The sequence below is a fragment of the Amblyomma maculatum genome, chromosome 9 (assembly GCF_055883805.1).
Source record: "Amblyomma maculatum isolate TAMU_Amacu chromosome 9, ASM5588380v1, whole genome shotgun sequence".
Taxonomy (NCBI): domain Eukaryota; kingdom Metazoa; phylum Arthropoda; class Arachnida; order Ixodida; family Ixodidae; genus Amblyomma; species Amblyomma maculatum.
Window position 1 is genome coordinate 91,783,422 of NC_139352.1, and position 14,777 is coordinate 91,798,198.

The window sequence follows — 14,777 nt, forward strand, 5'->3', positions numbered from 1 at the left end:
AACGAGGGTACTGTTTAAAGGGAGACAACGAAGTGAACTACATTACATCAGTTATAGCCGAGTCATTTAAGAGCGGCGATAGGGTAATCTCCGCAAATCAGGAAGCAGCTCAAGTTAGCAGAATACAAAGCAGCTTAGCGATGACCAATCTAAACTGGAAAAAGGCAGAAAAAAATATTCCTAAAAACAGATCTACAGGTATAGATGGAATTCCGATCAAGCTTATATAAGCTGGCTAGGGAAGAATAAAGAAAGCAGGATCGGATTCATGATAACGAGGGAAATTGTTTAAAGGGAGACAACGAAGTGAACTACATTACATCAGTTACAGCCGAGTCATTTAAGAGCGACGATAGGGTAATCTCCGCAAATCAGGAAGCAACACAAGGTAGCAGAATACAAAGCAACGTAGCAATGACCAATCTAAACTGGAAAAAGGCAGAAAAAAATATTCCTAAAAACACATCTACAGGTATGGATGGAATTCCGATCAAGCTTATATAAGCTGGCTAGGGAAGAATAAAGAAAGCAGTTTCGGATTCAAGATAACGAGAGAAATTGTTTAAAGGGAGACAACGAAGTGAACTACATTACATTAGTTACAGCCGAGTCATTTAAGAGCGACGATAGGGTAATCTCCGCAAATCAGGAAGCAACACAAGGTAGCAGAATACAAAGCAGCTTAGCAATGACCAATCTAAACTGGAAAAAGGCAGAAAAAAATATTCCTAAAAACACATCTACAGGTTTAGATGGAATTTCGATCAAGCTTATATAAGCTGGCTAGGGAAGAATAAACAAAGCAAGGTCGGATTCATGATAACGAGGGTAATTGTTTAAAGGGAGACAACGAAGTGAACTACATTACATCAGTTATAGCCGAGTCATTTAACAGCGACGATAGGGTAATCTCCGCAAATCAGGAAGCAACTCAAGGTAGCAGAATACAAAGCAGCTTAGCAATTACCAATCTAAACGGGAAAAAGGCAGAAAAAAATATTCCTAAAAACACATCTACAGGTATAGATGGATTTCCGATCAAGCTTATATAAGCTGGCTAGGGAAGAATAAAGAAAGCAGGGTCGGATTCATGATAACGAGGTAAATTGTTAAAAGGGAGACTACGAAGTGAACTACATTACATCAGTTATAGCCGAGTTATTTAAGAGCGACGATGGGGTAATCTCCGCAAATCAGGAAGCAACACAAGGTAGCAGAATACAAAGCAGCTTAGCAATGACCAATCTAAACTGGAAAAAGGCAGAAAAAAATATTCCTAAAAACACATCTACAGGTATAGATGTAATTGCTATCAAGCCTATATAAGCTGGCTAGGGAAGAATATAGAAAGCAGGATCGGATTCATGATAACGAGGGAAATTGTTTAAAGGGAGACAACGAAGTAAACTACATTACATCAGTTATAGCCGAGTCATTTAAGAGCGGCGATAGGGTAATCTCCGCAAATCAGGAAGGAACACAAGGTAGCAGAATACAAAGCAGCTTAGCAATGACCAATCTAAACTGGAAAAAGGCAGAAAAAAATATTCCTAAAAACACATCTACAGGTATAGATGGAATTCCGATCAAGCTTATATAAGCTGGCTAGGGAAGAATAAAGAAAGCAGGATCGGATTCATGATAGCGAGGGTATTGTTTAAAGGGAGACAACGATGTGAACTACATTACATCAGTTATAGCCGAGTAATTTAACAGCGACGATAGGGTAATCTCCGCAAATCAGGAAGCAACTCAAGGTAGCAGAATACAAAGCAGCTTAGCAATGACCAATCTAAACTGGAAAAAGGCAGAAAAAAATATTCCTAAAAACACATCTACAGGTATAGATGGAATTCCGATCAAGCTTATATAAGCTGCCTAGGGAAGAATAAAGAAAGCAGGATCGGATTCATGATAACGAGGGAAATTGTTTAAAGGGAGACAATGAAGTGAGCTACATTACATCAGTTACAGCCGAGTCATTTAAGAGCGACGATAGGGTAATCTCCACAAATCAGGAAGCAACACAAGGTAGCAGAATACAAAGCAGCTTAGCAATGACCAATCTAAACTGGAAAAAGGCAGAAAAAAAATATTCCTAAAAACACATCTACAGGTATAGATGGAATTCCGATCAAGCTTATATAAGCTGGCTAGGGAAGAATAAAGAAAGCAGGATCGGATTCATGATAACGAGGGAAATTGTTTAAAGGGAGACAACGAAGTGAACTACATTACATCAGTTACAGCCGAGTCATTTAAGAGCGACGATAGGGTAATCTTCGCAAATCAGGAAGCAACACAAGGTAGCAGAATACAAAGCAACTTAGCAATGACCAATCTAAACTAGAAAAAGGCAGAAAAAAATATTCCTAAAAACACATCTACAGGTATGGATGGAATTCCGATCAAGCTATTATAAGCTGGCTAGGGAAGAATAAAGAAAGCAGGATCGGATTCAAGGTAACGAGGGAAATTGTTTAAAGGGAGACAACGCAGTGAACTACATTACATCAGTTACAGCCGAGTCATTTAAGAGCGACGATAGGGTAATCTCCGCAAATCAGGAAGCAACACAAGGTAGCAGAATACAAAGCAGCTTAGCAATGACCAATCTAAACTGGAAAAAGGCAGAAAAAAATATTCCTAAAAACACATCTACAGGTATAGATGGAATTCCGATCAAGCTTATATAAGCTGGCTAGGGAAGAATAATGAAAGCAGGATCGGATTCAAGATAACGAGGGAAATTGTTTAAAGGGAGACAACGCAGTGAACTACATTACATCAGCTACAGCCGAGTCATTTAAGAGCGACGATAGGGTAATCTCCGCAAATCAGGAAGCAACTCAAGGTAGCACAATACAATGCAGCTTAGCAATGACCAATTTAAACTGGAAAAAGGCAGAAAAAAATATTCCTAAAAACACATCTACAGGTATAGATGGAATTCCGATCAAGCTTATATAAGCTGGCTAGGGAAGAATAAAGAAAGCAGGGTCGGATTCATGATAACGAGGGTAATTGTTTAAAGGGAGACAACGATGTGAACCACATTACATCAGTTATAGCCGAGTCATTTAACAGCGACGATAGGGTAATCTCCGCAAATCAGGAAGCAACTCAAGGTAGCAGAATACAAAGCAGCTTAGCAATGACCAATCTAAACTGGAAAAAGGCAGAGAAAAATATTCCTAAAAACACATCTACAGGTATAGATGGAATTCCGATCAAGCTTATATAAGCTGGCTAGGGAAGAATAAAGAAAGCAGGATCGGATTCATGATAACGAGGGAAATTGTTTAAAGGGAGACAACGAAGTGAACTACATTACATCAGTTACAGCCGACTCATTTAAGAGCGACGATAGGGTAATCTCCGCAAATCAGGAAGCAACACAAGGTAGCAGAATACAAAGCAGCTTAGCAATGACTAATCTAAACTGGAAAAAGGCAGAAAAAAATATTCCTAAAAACACATCTACAGGTATAGATGGAATTCCGATCAAGCTTATATAAGCTGGCTAGGGAAGAATAAAGAAAGCAGGATCGGATTCATGATAACGAGGGAAATTGTTTAAAGGGAGACAATGAAGTGAGCTACATTACATCAGTTACAGCCGAGTCATTTAAGAGCGACGATAGGGTAATCTCCGCAAATCAGGAAGCAACACAAGGTAGCAGAATACAAAGCAGCTTAGCAATGACCAATCTAAACTGGAAAAAGGCAGAAAAAAATATTCCTAAAAACACATCTACAGGTATAGATGGAATTCCGATCAAGCTTATATAAGCTGGCTAGGGAAGAATAAAGAAAGCAGGATCGGATTCATGATAACGAGGGAAATTGTTTAAAGGGAGACAATGAAGTGAACTACATTACATCAGTTACATCCGAGTCATTTAGGAGCGAAGATAGGGTAATCTCCGCAAATCAGGAAGCAACACAAGGTAGCAGAATACAAAGCAGCTTAGCAATGACCAATCTAAACTGGAAAAAGGCAGAAAAAAATATTCCTAAAAACACATCTACAGGTATAGATGGAATTCCGATCAAGCTTATATAAGCTGGCTAGGGAAGAATAAAGAAAGCAGGATCGGATTCATGATAACGAGGGTAATTGTTTAAAGGGAGACAACGAAGTGAACTACATTACATCAGTTATACCCGAGTCATTTAAGAGCGACGATAGGGTAATCTCCGCAAATCAGGAAGCAACTCAAGGTAGCAGAATACAAAGCAGCTTAGCAATGACCAATCTAAACTGGAAAAAGGCAGAAAAAAATATTCCTAAAAACACATCTACAGGTATAGATGGAATTCCGATCAAGCTTATATAAGCTGGCTAGGGAAGAATAAAGAAAGCAGGATCGGATTCATGATAACGAGGGTAATTGTTTAAAGGGAGACAACGAAGTGAACTACATTACATCAGTTATAGCCGAGTCATTTAACAGCGACGATAGGGTAATCTCCGCAAATCAGGAAGCAACTCAAGGTAGCAGAATAGAAAGCAGCTTAGCATTGACCAATCTAAACTGGAAAATGCAGAAAAAAATATTCCTAAAAACACATCTACAGGTATAGATGGAATTCCGATCAAACTTATATAAGTCATTTAAGAGCTACGATAGGGTAATCTCCGCAAATCAGGAAGCAACTCAAGGTAGCAGAATACAAAGCAGCTTAGCAATGACCAATCTAAACTGGAAAAAGGCAGAAAAAAATATTCCTAAAAACACATCTACAGGTATACATGGAATTCCGATCAAGCTTATATAAGCTGGCTAGGATTCATGATAACGAGGGTAATTGTTTAAAGGGAGACAACGATGTGAACTACATTACATCAGTTATAGCCGAGTCATTTAACAGCGACGATAGGGTAATCTCCGCAAATCAGGAAGCAACTCAAGGTAGCAGAATACAAAGCAGCTTAGCAATGACCAATCTAAACTGGAAAATGCAGAAAAAAATATTCCTAAAAACACATCTACAGGTATAGATGGAATTCCGATCAAACTTATATAAGCTGGCTAGGGAAGAATAAAGAAAGCAGGATCGGATTCATGATAACGAGGGAAATTGTTTAAAGGGAGACAACGAAGTGAATACATTACATCAGTTACAGCCGAGTCATTTAAGAGCGACGATTGGGTAATCTCCGCAAATCAGGAAGCAACGCAAGGTAGCAGAATACAAAGCAGCTTAGCAATGACTAATCTAAACTGGAAAAAGGCAGAAAAAAATATTCCTAAAAACATATCTACAGGTATAGATGGAAATCCGATCAAGCTTATATAAGCTGGCTAGGGAAGAATAAAGAAAGCAGGATCGGATTCATGATAACGAGGGAAATTGTTTAAAGGGAGACAATGAAGTGAACTACATTACATCAGTTACAGCCGAGTCATTTAAGAGCGACGATAGGGTAATCTCCGCAAATCAGGAAGCAACACAAGGTAGCAGAATACAAAGCAGCTTAGCAATGACCAATCTAAACTGGAAAAAGGTAGAAAAAAATATTCCTAAAACCACATCTACAGGTATAAATGGAATTCCGATCAAGCTTATATAAGCTGGCTAGGGAAGAATAAAGAAAGCAGGATCGGATTCATGATAACGAGGGAAATTGTTTAAAGGGAGAGAGCGAAGTGAACTACATTACATCAGTTACAGCCGAGTCATTTAAGAGCGACGATAGGGTAATCTCCGCAAATCAGGAAGCAACACAAGGTAGCAGAATACAAAGGAACTTAGAAATGACCAATCTAAACTGGAAAAAGGCAGAAAAAAATATTCCTAAAAACACATCTACAGGTATAGATGGAATTCCGATCAAGCTTATATAAGCTGGCTAGGGGATAATAAAGAAAGCAGGATCGGATTCATGATAACGAGGGTAATTGTTTAAAGGGAGACAATACGAAGTGAACTACATTACATCAGTTATAGCCGAGTCATTTATGAGCGACGATAGGGTAATCTCCGCAAATCAGGAGGCAACTCAAGGTAGCAGAATACCAAGCAGCTTAGCAATGACCAATCTAAACTGGAAAGAGGCAGAAAAAAATATTCCTAAAAACACATCTACAGGTATAGATGGAATTCCGATCAAGCTTATATAAGCTGCCTAGGGAAGAATAAAGAAAGCAGGATCGGATTCATGATAACGAGGGTAATTGTTTAAAGGGAGACAATACGAAGTGAACTACATTACATCAGTTATAGCCGAGTCATTTAAGATCGACGATAGGTAATCTCCGCAAATCAGGAAGCAACTCAAGGTAGCAGAATACAAAGCAGCTTAGCAATGACCAATCTAAACGGGAAAAAGGCAGAAAAAAATATTCCTAAAAACACATCTACAGGTATAGATGGAATTCCGATCAAGCTTACATAAGCTGGCTAGGGAAGAATAAAGAAAGCAGGATCGCATTCATGATAACGAGGGTACTGTTTAAAGGGAGACAACGAAGTGAACTACATTACATCAGTTATAGCCGAGTCATTTAAGAGCGGCGATAGGGTAATCTTCGCAAATCAGGAAGCAGCTCAAGTTAGCAGAATACAAAGCAGCTTAGCAATGACCAATCTAAACTGGAAAAAGGCAGAAAAAAATATTCCTAAAAACACATCTACAGGTATAGATGGAATTCCGATCAAGCTTATATAAGCTGGCTAGGGAAGAATAAAGAAAGCAGGATCGGATTCATGATAACGAGGGAAATTGTTTAAAGGGAGACAATGAAGTGAACTACATTACATCAGTTACAGCCGAGTCATTTAAGAGCGACGATAGGGTAATCTCCGCAAATCAGGAAGCAACACAAGGTAGCAGAATACAAAGCAGCTTAGCAATGACCAATCTAAACTGGAAAAAGGCAGAAAAAGATATTCCTAAAAACACATCTACAGGTATAGATGGAATTCCGATCAAGATTATATAAGCTGGCTAGGGAAGAATAAAGAAAGCAAGATCGGATTCATGATAACGAGGGAAATTGTTTAAAGGGAGACAATGAAGTGAACTACATTACATCAGTTACAGCCGAGTCATTTAAGAGCGACGATAAGGTAATCTCCGCAAATCAGGAAGCAACTCAAGGTAGCAGAATACAAAGCAGCTTAGCAATGACCAATCTAAACTGGAAAAAGGCAGAAAAAAATATTCCTAAAAACACATCTACAGGTATAGATGGAATTCCGATCAAGCTTATATAAGCTGGCTAGGATTCATGATAACGAGGGTAATTGTTTAAAGGGAGACAACGATGTGAACTACATTACATCAGTTATAGCCGAGTCATTTAACAGCGACGATAGGGTAATCTCCGCAAATCAGGAAGCAACTCAAGGTAGCAGAATACAAAGCAGCTTAGCAATGACCAATCTAAACTGGAAAATGCAGAAAAAAATATTCCTAAAAACACATCTACAGGTATAGATGGAATTCCGATCAAACTTATATAAGCTGGCTAGGGAAGAATAAAGAAAGCAGGATCGGATTCATGATAACGAGGGAAATTGTTTAAAGGGAGACAACGAAGTGAATACATTACATCAGTTACAGCCGAGTCATTTAAGAGCGACGATAGGGTAATCTCCGCAAATCAGGAAGCAACGCAAGGTAGCAGAATACAAAGCAGCTTAGCAATGACTAATCTAAACTGGAAAAAGGCAGAAAAAAATATTCCTAAAAACATATCTACAGGTATAGATGGAAATCCGATCAAGCTTATATAAGCTGGCTAGGGAAGAATAAAGAAAGCAGGATCGGATTCATGATAACGAGGGAAATTGTTTAAAGGGAGACAATGAAGTGAACTACATTACATCAGTTACAGCCGAGTCATTTAAGAGCGACGATAGGGTAATCTCCGCAAATCAGGAAGCAACACAAGGTAGCAGAATACAAAGCAGCTTAGCAATGACCAATCAAAACTGGAAAAAGGTAGAAAAAAATATTCCTAAAACCACATCTACAGGTATAAATGGAATTCCGATCAAGCTTATATAAGCTGGCTAGGGAAGAATAAAGAAAGCAGGATCGGATTCATGATAACGAGGGAAATTGTTTAAAGGGAGAGAGCGAAGTGAACTACATTACATCAGTTACAGCCGAGTCATTTAAGAGCGACGATAGGGTAATCTCCGCAAATCAGGAAGCAACACAAGGTAGCAGAATACAAAGGAACTTAGAAATGACCAATCTAAACTGGAAAAAGGCAGAAAAAAATATTCCTAAAAACACATCTACAGGTATAGATGGAATTCCGATCAAGCTTATATAAGCTGGCTAGGGGATAATAAAGAAAGCAGGATCGGATTCATGATAACGAGGGTAATTGTTTAAAGGGAGACAATACGAAGTGAACTACATTACATCAGTTATAGCCGAGTCATTTATGAGCGACGATAGGGTAATCTCCGCAAATCAGGAGGCAACTCAAGGTAGCAGAATACCAAGCAGCTTAGCAATGACCAATCTAAACTGGAAAGAGGCAGAAAAAAATATTCCTAAAAACACATCTACAGGTATAGATGGAATTCCGATCAAGCTTATATAAGCTGCCTAGGGAAGAATAAAGAAAGCAGGATCGGATTCATGATAACGAGGGTAATTGTTTAAAGGGAGACAATACGAAGTGAACTACATTACATCAGTTATAGCCGAGTCATTTAAGATCGACGATAGGTAATCTCCGCAAATCAGGAAGCAACTCAAGGTAGCAGAATACAAAGCAGCTTAGCAATGACCAATCTAAACGGGAAAAAGGCAGAAAAAAATATTCCTAAAAACACATCTACAGGTATAGATGGAATTCCGATCAAGCTTACATAAGCTGGCTAGGGAAGAATAAAGAAAGCAGGATCGCATTCATGATAACGAGGGTACTGTTTAAAGGGAGACAACGAAGTGAACTACATTACATCAGTTATAGCCGAGTCATTTAAGAGCGGCGATAGGGTAATCTTCGCAAATCAGGAAGCAGCTCAAGTTAGCAGAATACAAAGCAGCTTAGCAATGACCAATCTAAACTGGAAAAAGGCAGAAAAAAATATTCCTAAAAACACATCTACAGGTATAGATGGAATTCCGATCAAGCTTATATAAGCTGGCTAGGGAAGAATAAAGAAAGCAGGATCGGATTCATGATAACGAGGGAAATTGTTTAAAGGGAGACAACGAAGTGAATACATTACATCAGTTACAGCCGAGTCATTTAAGAGCGACGATAGGGTAATCTCCGCAAATCAGGAAGCAACGCAAGGTAGCAGAATACAAAGCAGCTTAGCAATGACTAATCTAAACTGGAAAAAGGCAGAAAAAAATATTCCTAAAAACATATCTACAGGTATAGATGGAAATCCGATCAAGCTTATATAAGCTGGCTAGGGAAGAATAAAGAAAGCAGGATCGGATTCATGATAACGAGGGAAATTGTTTAAAGGGAGACAATGAAGTGAACTACATTACATCAGTTACAGCCGAGTCATTTAAGAGCGACGATAGGGTAATCTCCGCAAATCAGGAAGCAACACAAGGTAGCAGAATACAAAGCAGCTTAGCAATGACCAATCTAAACTGGAAAAAGGTAGAAAAAAATATTCCTAAAACCACATCTACAGGTATAAATGGAATTCCGATCAAGCTTATATAAGCTGGCTAGGGAAGAATAAAGAAAGCAGGATCGGATTCATGATAACGAGGGAAATTGTTTAAAGGGAGAGAGCGAAGTGAACTACATTACATCAGTTACAGCCGAGTCATTTAAGAGCGACGATAGGGTAATCTCCGCAAATCAGGAAGCAACACAAGGTAGCAGAATACAAAGGAACTTAGAAATGACCAATCTAAACTGGAAAAAGGCAGAAAAAAATATTCCTAAAAACACATCTACAGGTATAGATGGAATTCCGATCAAGCTTATATAAGCTGGCTAGGGGATAATAAAGAAAGCAGGATCGGATTCATGATAACGAGGGTAATTGTTTAAAGGGAGACAATACGAAGTGAACTACATTACATCAGTTATAGCCGAGTCATTTATGAGCGACGATAGGGTAATCTCCGCAAATCAGGAGGCAACTCAAGGTAGCAGAATACCAAGCAGCTTAGCAATGACCAATCTAAACTGGAAAGAGGCAGAAAAAAATATTCCTAAAAACACATCTACAGGTATAGATGGAATTCCGATCAAGCTTATATAAGCTGCCTAGGGAAGAATAAAGAAAGCAGGATCGGATTCATGATAACGAGGGTAATTGTTTAAAGGGAGACAATACGAAGTGAACTACATTACATCAGTTATAGCCGAGTCATTTAAGATCGACGATAGGTAATCTCCGCAAATCAGGAAGCAACTCAAGGTAGCAGAATACAAAGCAGCTTAGCAATGACCAATCTAAACGGGAAAAAGGCAGAAAAAAATATTCCTAAAACCACATCTACAGGTATAGATGGAATTCCGATCAAGCTTATATAAGCTGGCTAGGGAAGAATAAAGAAAGCAGGATCGGATTCATGATAACGAGGGAAATTGTTTAAAGGGAGACAGCGAAGTGAACTACATTACATCAGTTACAGCCGAGTCATTTAAGAGCGACGATAGGGTAATCTCCGCAAATCAGGAAGCAACACAAGGTAGCAGAATACAAAGGAACTTAGCAATGACCATTCTAAACTGGAAAAAGGCAGAAAAAAATATTCCTAAAAACACATCTACAGGTATAGATGGAATTCCGATCAAGCTTATATAAGCTGGCTAGGGAAGAATAAAGAAAGCAGGATCGGATTCAAGATAACGAGGGAAATTGTTTAAAGGGAGACAATGCAGTGAACTACATTACATCAGCTACAGCCGAGTCATTTAAGAGCGACGATAGGGTAATCTCCGCAAATCAGGAAGCAACACAAGGTAGCAGAATACAAAGCAGCTTAGCAATGACCAATCTAAACTGGAAAAAGGCAGAAAAAAATATTCCTAAAACCACATCTACAGGTATAGATGGAATTCCGATCAAGCTTATATAAGCTGGCTAGGGAAGAATAAAGAAAGCAGGATCGGATTCATGATAACGAGGGAAATTGTTTAAAGGGAGACAACGAAGTGAACTACATTACATCAGTTACAGCCAAGTCATTTAAGAGCGACGATAGGGTAATCTCCACAAATCAGGAAGCAACACAAGGTAGCAGAATACAAAGCAGCTTAGCAATGACCAATCTAAACTGGAAAAAGGCAGAAAAAAAATATTCCTAAAAACACATCTACAGGTATAGATGGAATTTCGATCAAGCTTATATAAGCTGGCTAGGGAAGAATAAAGAAAGCAGGATCGGATTCATGATAACGAGGGAAATTGTTTAAAGGGAGACAACGAAGTGAACTACATTACATCAGTTACAGCCGAGTCATTTAAGAGCGACGATAGGGTAATCTTCGCAAATCAGGAAGCAACACAAGGTAGCAGAATACAAAGCAACTTAGCAATGACCAATCTAAACTAGAAAAAGGCAGAAAAAAATATTCCTAAAAACACATCTACAGGTATGGATGGAATTCCGATCAAGCTAATATAAGCTGGCTAGGGAAGAATAAAGAAAGCAGGATCGGATTCAAGATAACGAGGGAAATTGTTTAAAGGGAGACAACGCAGTGAACTACATTACATCAGTTACAGCCGAGTCATTTAAGAGCGACGATAGGGTAATCTCCGCAAATCAGGAAGCAACACAAGGTAGCAGAATACAAAGCAGCTTAGCAATGACCAATCTAAACTGGAAAAAGGCAGAAAAAAATATTCCTAAAAACACATCTACAGGTATAGATGGAATTCCGATCAAGCTTATATAAGCTGGCTAGGGAAGAATAATGAAAGCAGGATCGGATTCAAGATAACGAGGGAAATTGTTTAAAGGGAGACAACGCAGTGAACTACATTACATCAGCTACAGCCGAGTCATTTAAGAGCGACGATAGGGTAATCTCCGCAAATCAGGAAGCAACTCAAGGTAGCACAATACAAAGCAGCTTAGCAATGACCAATTTAAACTGGAAAAAGGCAGAAAAAAATATTCCTAAAAACACATCTACAGGTATAGATGGAATTCCGATCAAGCTTATATAAGCTGGCTAGGGAAGAATAAAGAAAGCAAGGTCGGATTCATGATAACGAGGGTAATTGTTTAAAGGGAGACAACGATGTGAACCACATTACATCAGTTATAGCCGAGTCATTTAACAGCGACGATAGGGTAATCTCCGCAAATCAGGAAGCAACTCAAGGTAGCAGAATACAAAGCAGCTTAGCAATGACCAATCTAAACTGGAAAAAGGCAGAAAAAAATATTCCTAAAAACACATCTACAGGTATAGATGGAATTCCGATCAAGCTTATATAAGCTGGCTAGGGAAGAATAAAGAAAGCAGGATCGGATTCATGATAACGAGGGAAATTGTTTAAAGGGAGACAACGAAGTGAACTACATTACATCAGTTACAGCCGACTCATTTAAGAGCGGCGATAGGGTAATCTCCGCAAATCAGGAAGCAACACAAGGTAGCAGAATACAAAGCAGCTTAGCAATGACTAATCTAAACTGGAAAAAGGCAGAAAAAAATATTCCTAAAAACACATCTACAGGTATAGATGGAATTCCGATCAAGCTTATATAAGCTGGCTAGGGAAGAATAAAGAAAGCAGGATCGGATTCATGATAACGAGGGAAATTGTTTAAAGTGAGACAATGAAGTGAGCTACATTACATCAGTTACAGCCGAGTCATTTAAGAGCGACGATAGGGTAATCTCCGCAAATCAGGAAGCAACACAAGGTAGCAGAATACAAAGCAGCTTAGCAATGACCAATCTAAACTGGAAAAAGGCAGAAAAAAATATTCCTAAAAACACATCTACAGGTATAGATGGAATTCCGATCAAGCTTATATAAGCTGGCTAGGGAAGAATAAAGAAAGCAGGATCGGATTCATGATAACGAGGGAAATTGTTTAAAGGGAGACAATGAAGTGAACTACATTACATCAGTTACAGCCGAGTCATTTAGGAGCGAAGATAGGGTAATCTCCGCAAATCAGGAAGCAACACTAGGTAGCAGAATACAAAGCAGCTTAGCAATGACCAATCTAAACTGGAAAAAGGCAGAAAAAAATATTCCTAAAAACACATCTACAGGTATAGACGGAATTCCGATCAAGCTTATATAAGCTGGCTAGGGAAGAATAAAGAAAGCAGGATCGGATTCATGATAACGAGGGTAATTGTTTAAAGGGAGACAACGAAGTGAACTACATTACATCAGTTATACCCGAGTCATTTAAGAGCGACGATAGGGTAATCTCCGCAAATCAGGAAGCAACTCAAGGTAGCAGAATACAAAGCAGCTTAGCAATGACCAATCTAAACTGGAAAAAGGCAGAAAAAAATATTCCTAAAAACACATCTACAGGTATAGATGGAATTCCGATCAAGCTTATATAAGCTAGCTAGGGAAGAATAAAGAAAGCAGGATCGGATTCATGATAACGAGGGTAATTGTTTAAAGGGAGACAACGAAGTGAACTACATTACATCAGTTATAGCCGAGTCATTTAACAGCGACGATAGGGTAATCTCCGCAAATCAGGAAGCAACTCAAGGTAGCAGAATAGAAAGCAGCTTAGCATTGACCAATCTAAACTGGAAAATGCAGAAAAAAATATTCCTAAAAACACATCTACAGGTATAGATGGAGTTCCGATCAAACTTATATAAGTCATTTAAGAGCTACGATAGGGTAATCTCCGCAAATCAGGAAGCAACTCAAGGTAGCAGAATACAAAGCAGCTTAGCAATGACCAATCTAAACTGGAAAAAGGCAGAAAAAAATATTCCTAAAAACACATCTACAGGTATACATGGAATTCCGATCAAGCTTATATAAGCTGGCTAGGATTCATGATAACGAGGGTAATTGTTTAAAGGGAGACAACGATGTGAACTACATTACATCAGTTATAGCCGAGTCATTTAACAGCGACGATAGGGTAATCTCCGCAAATCAGGAAGCAACTCAAGGTAGCAGAATACAAAGCAGCTTAGCAATGACCAATCTAAACTGGAAAATGCAGAAAAAAATATTCCTTAAAACACATCTACAGGTATAGATGGAATTCCGATCAAATTTATATAAGCTGGCTAGGGAAGAATAAAGAAAGCAGGATCGGATTCATGATAACGAGGGAAATTGTTTAAAGGGAGACAACGAAGTGAATACATTACATCAGTTACAGCCGAGTCATTTAAGAGCGACGATTGGGTAATCTCCGCAAATCAGGAAGCAACGCAAGGTAGCAGAATACAAAGCAGCTTAGCAATGACTAATCTAAACTGGAAAAAGGCAGAAAAAAATATTCCTAAAAACATATCTACAGGTATAGATGGAAATCCGATCAAGCTTATATAAGCTGGCTAGGGAAGAATAAAGAAAGCAGGATCGGATTCATGATAACGAGGGAAATTGTTTAAAGGGAGACAATGAAGTGAACTACATTACATCAGTTACAGCCGAGTCATTTAAGAGCGACGATAGGGTAATCTCCGCAAATCAGGAAGCAACACAAGGTAGCAGAATACAAAGCAGCTTAGCAATGACCAATCTAAACTGGAAAAAGGTAGAAAAAAATATTCCTAAAACCACATCTACAGGTATAAATGGAATTCCGATCAAGCTTATATAAGCTGGCTAGGGAAGAATAAAGAAAGCAGGATCGG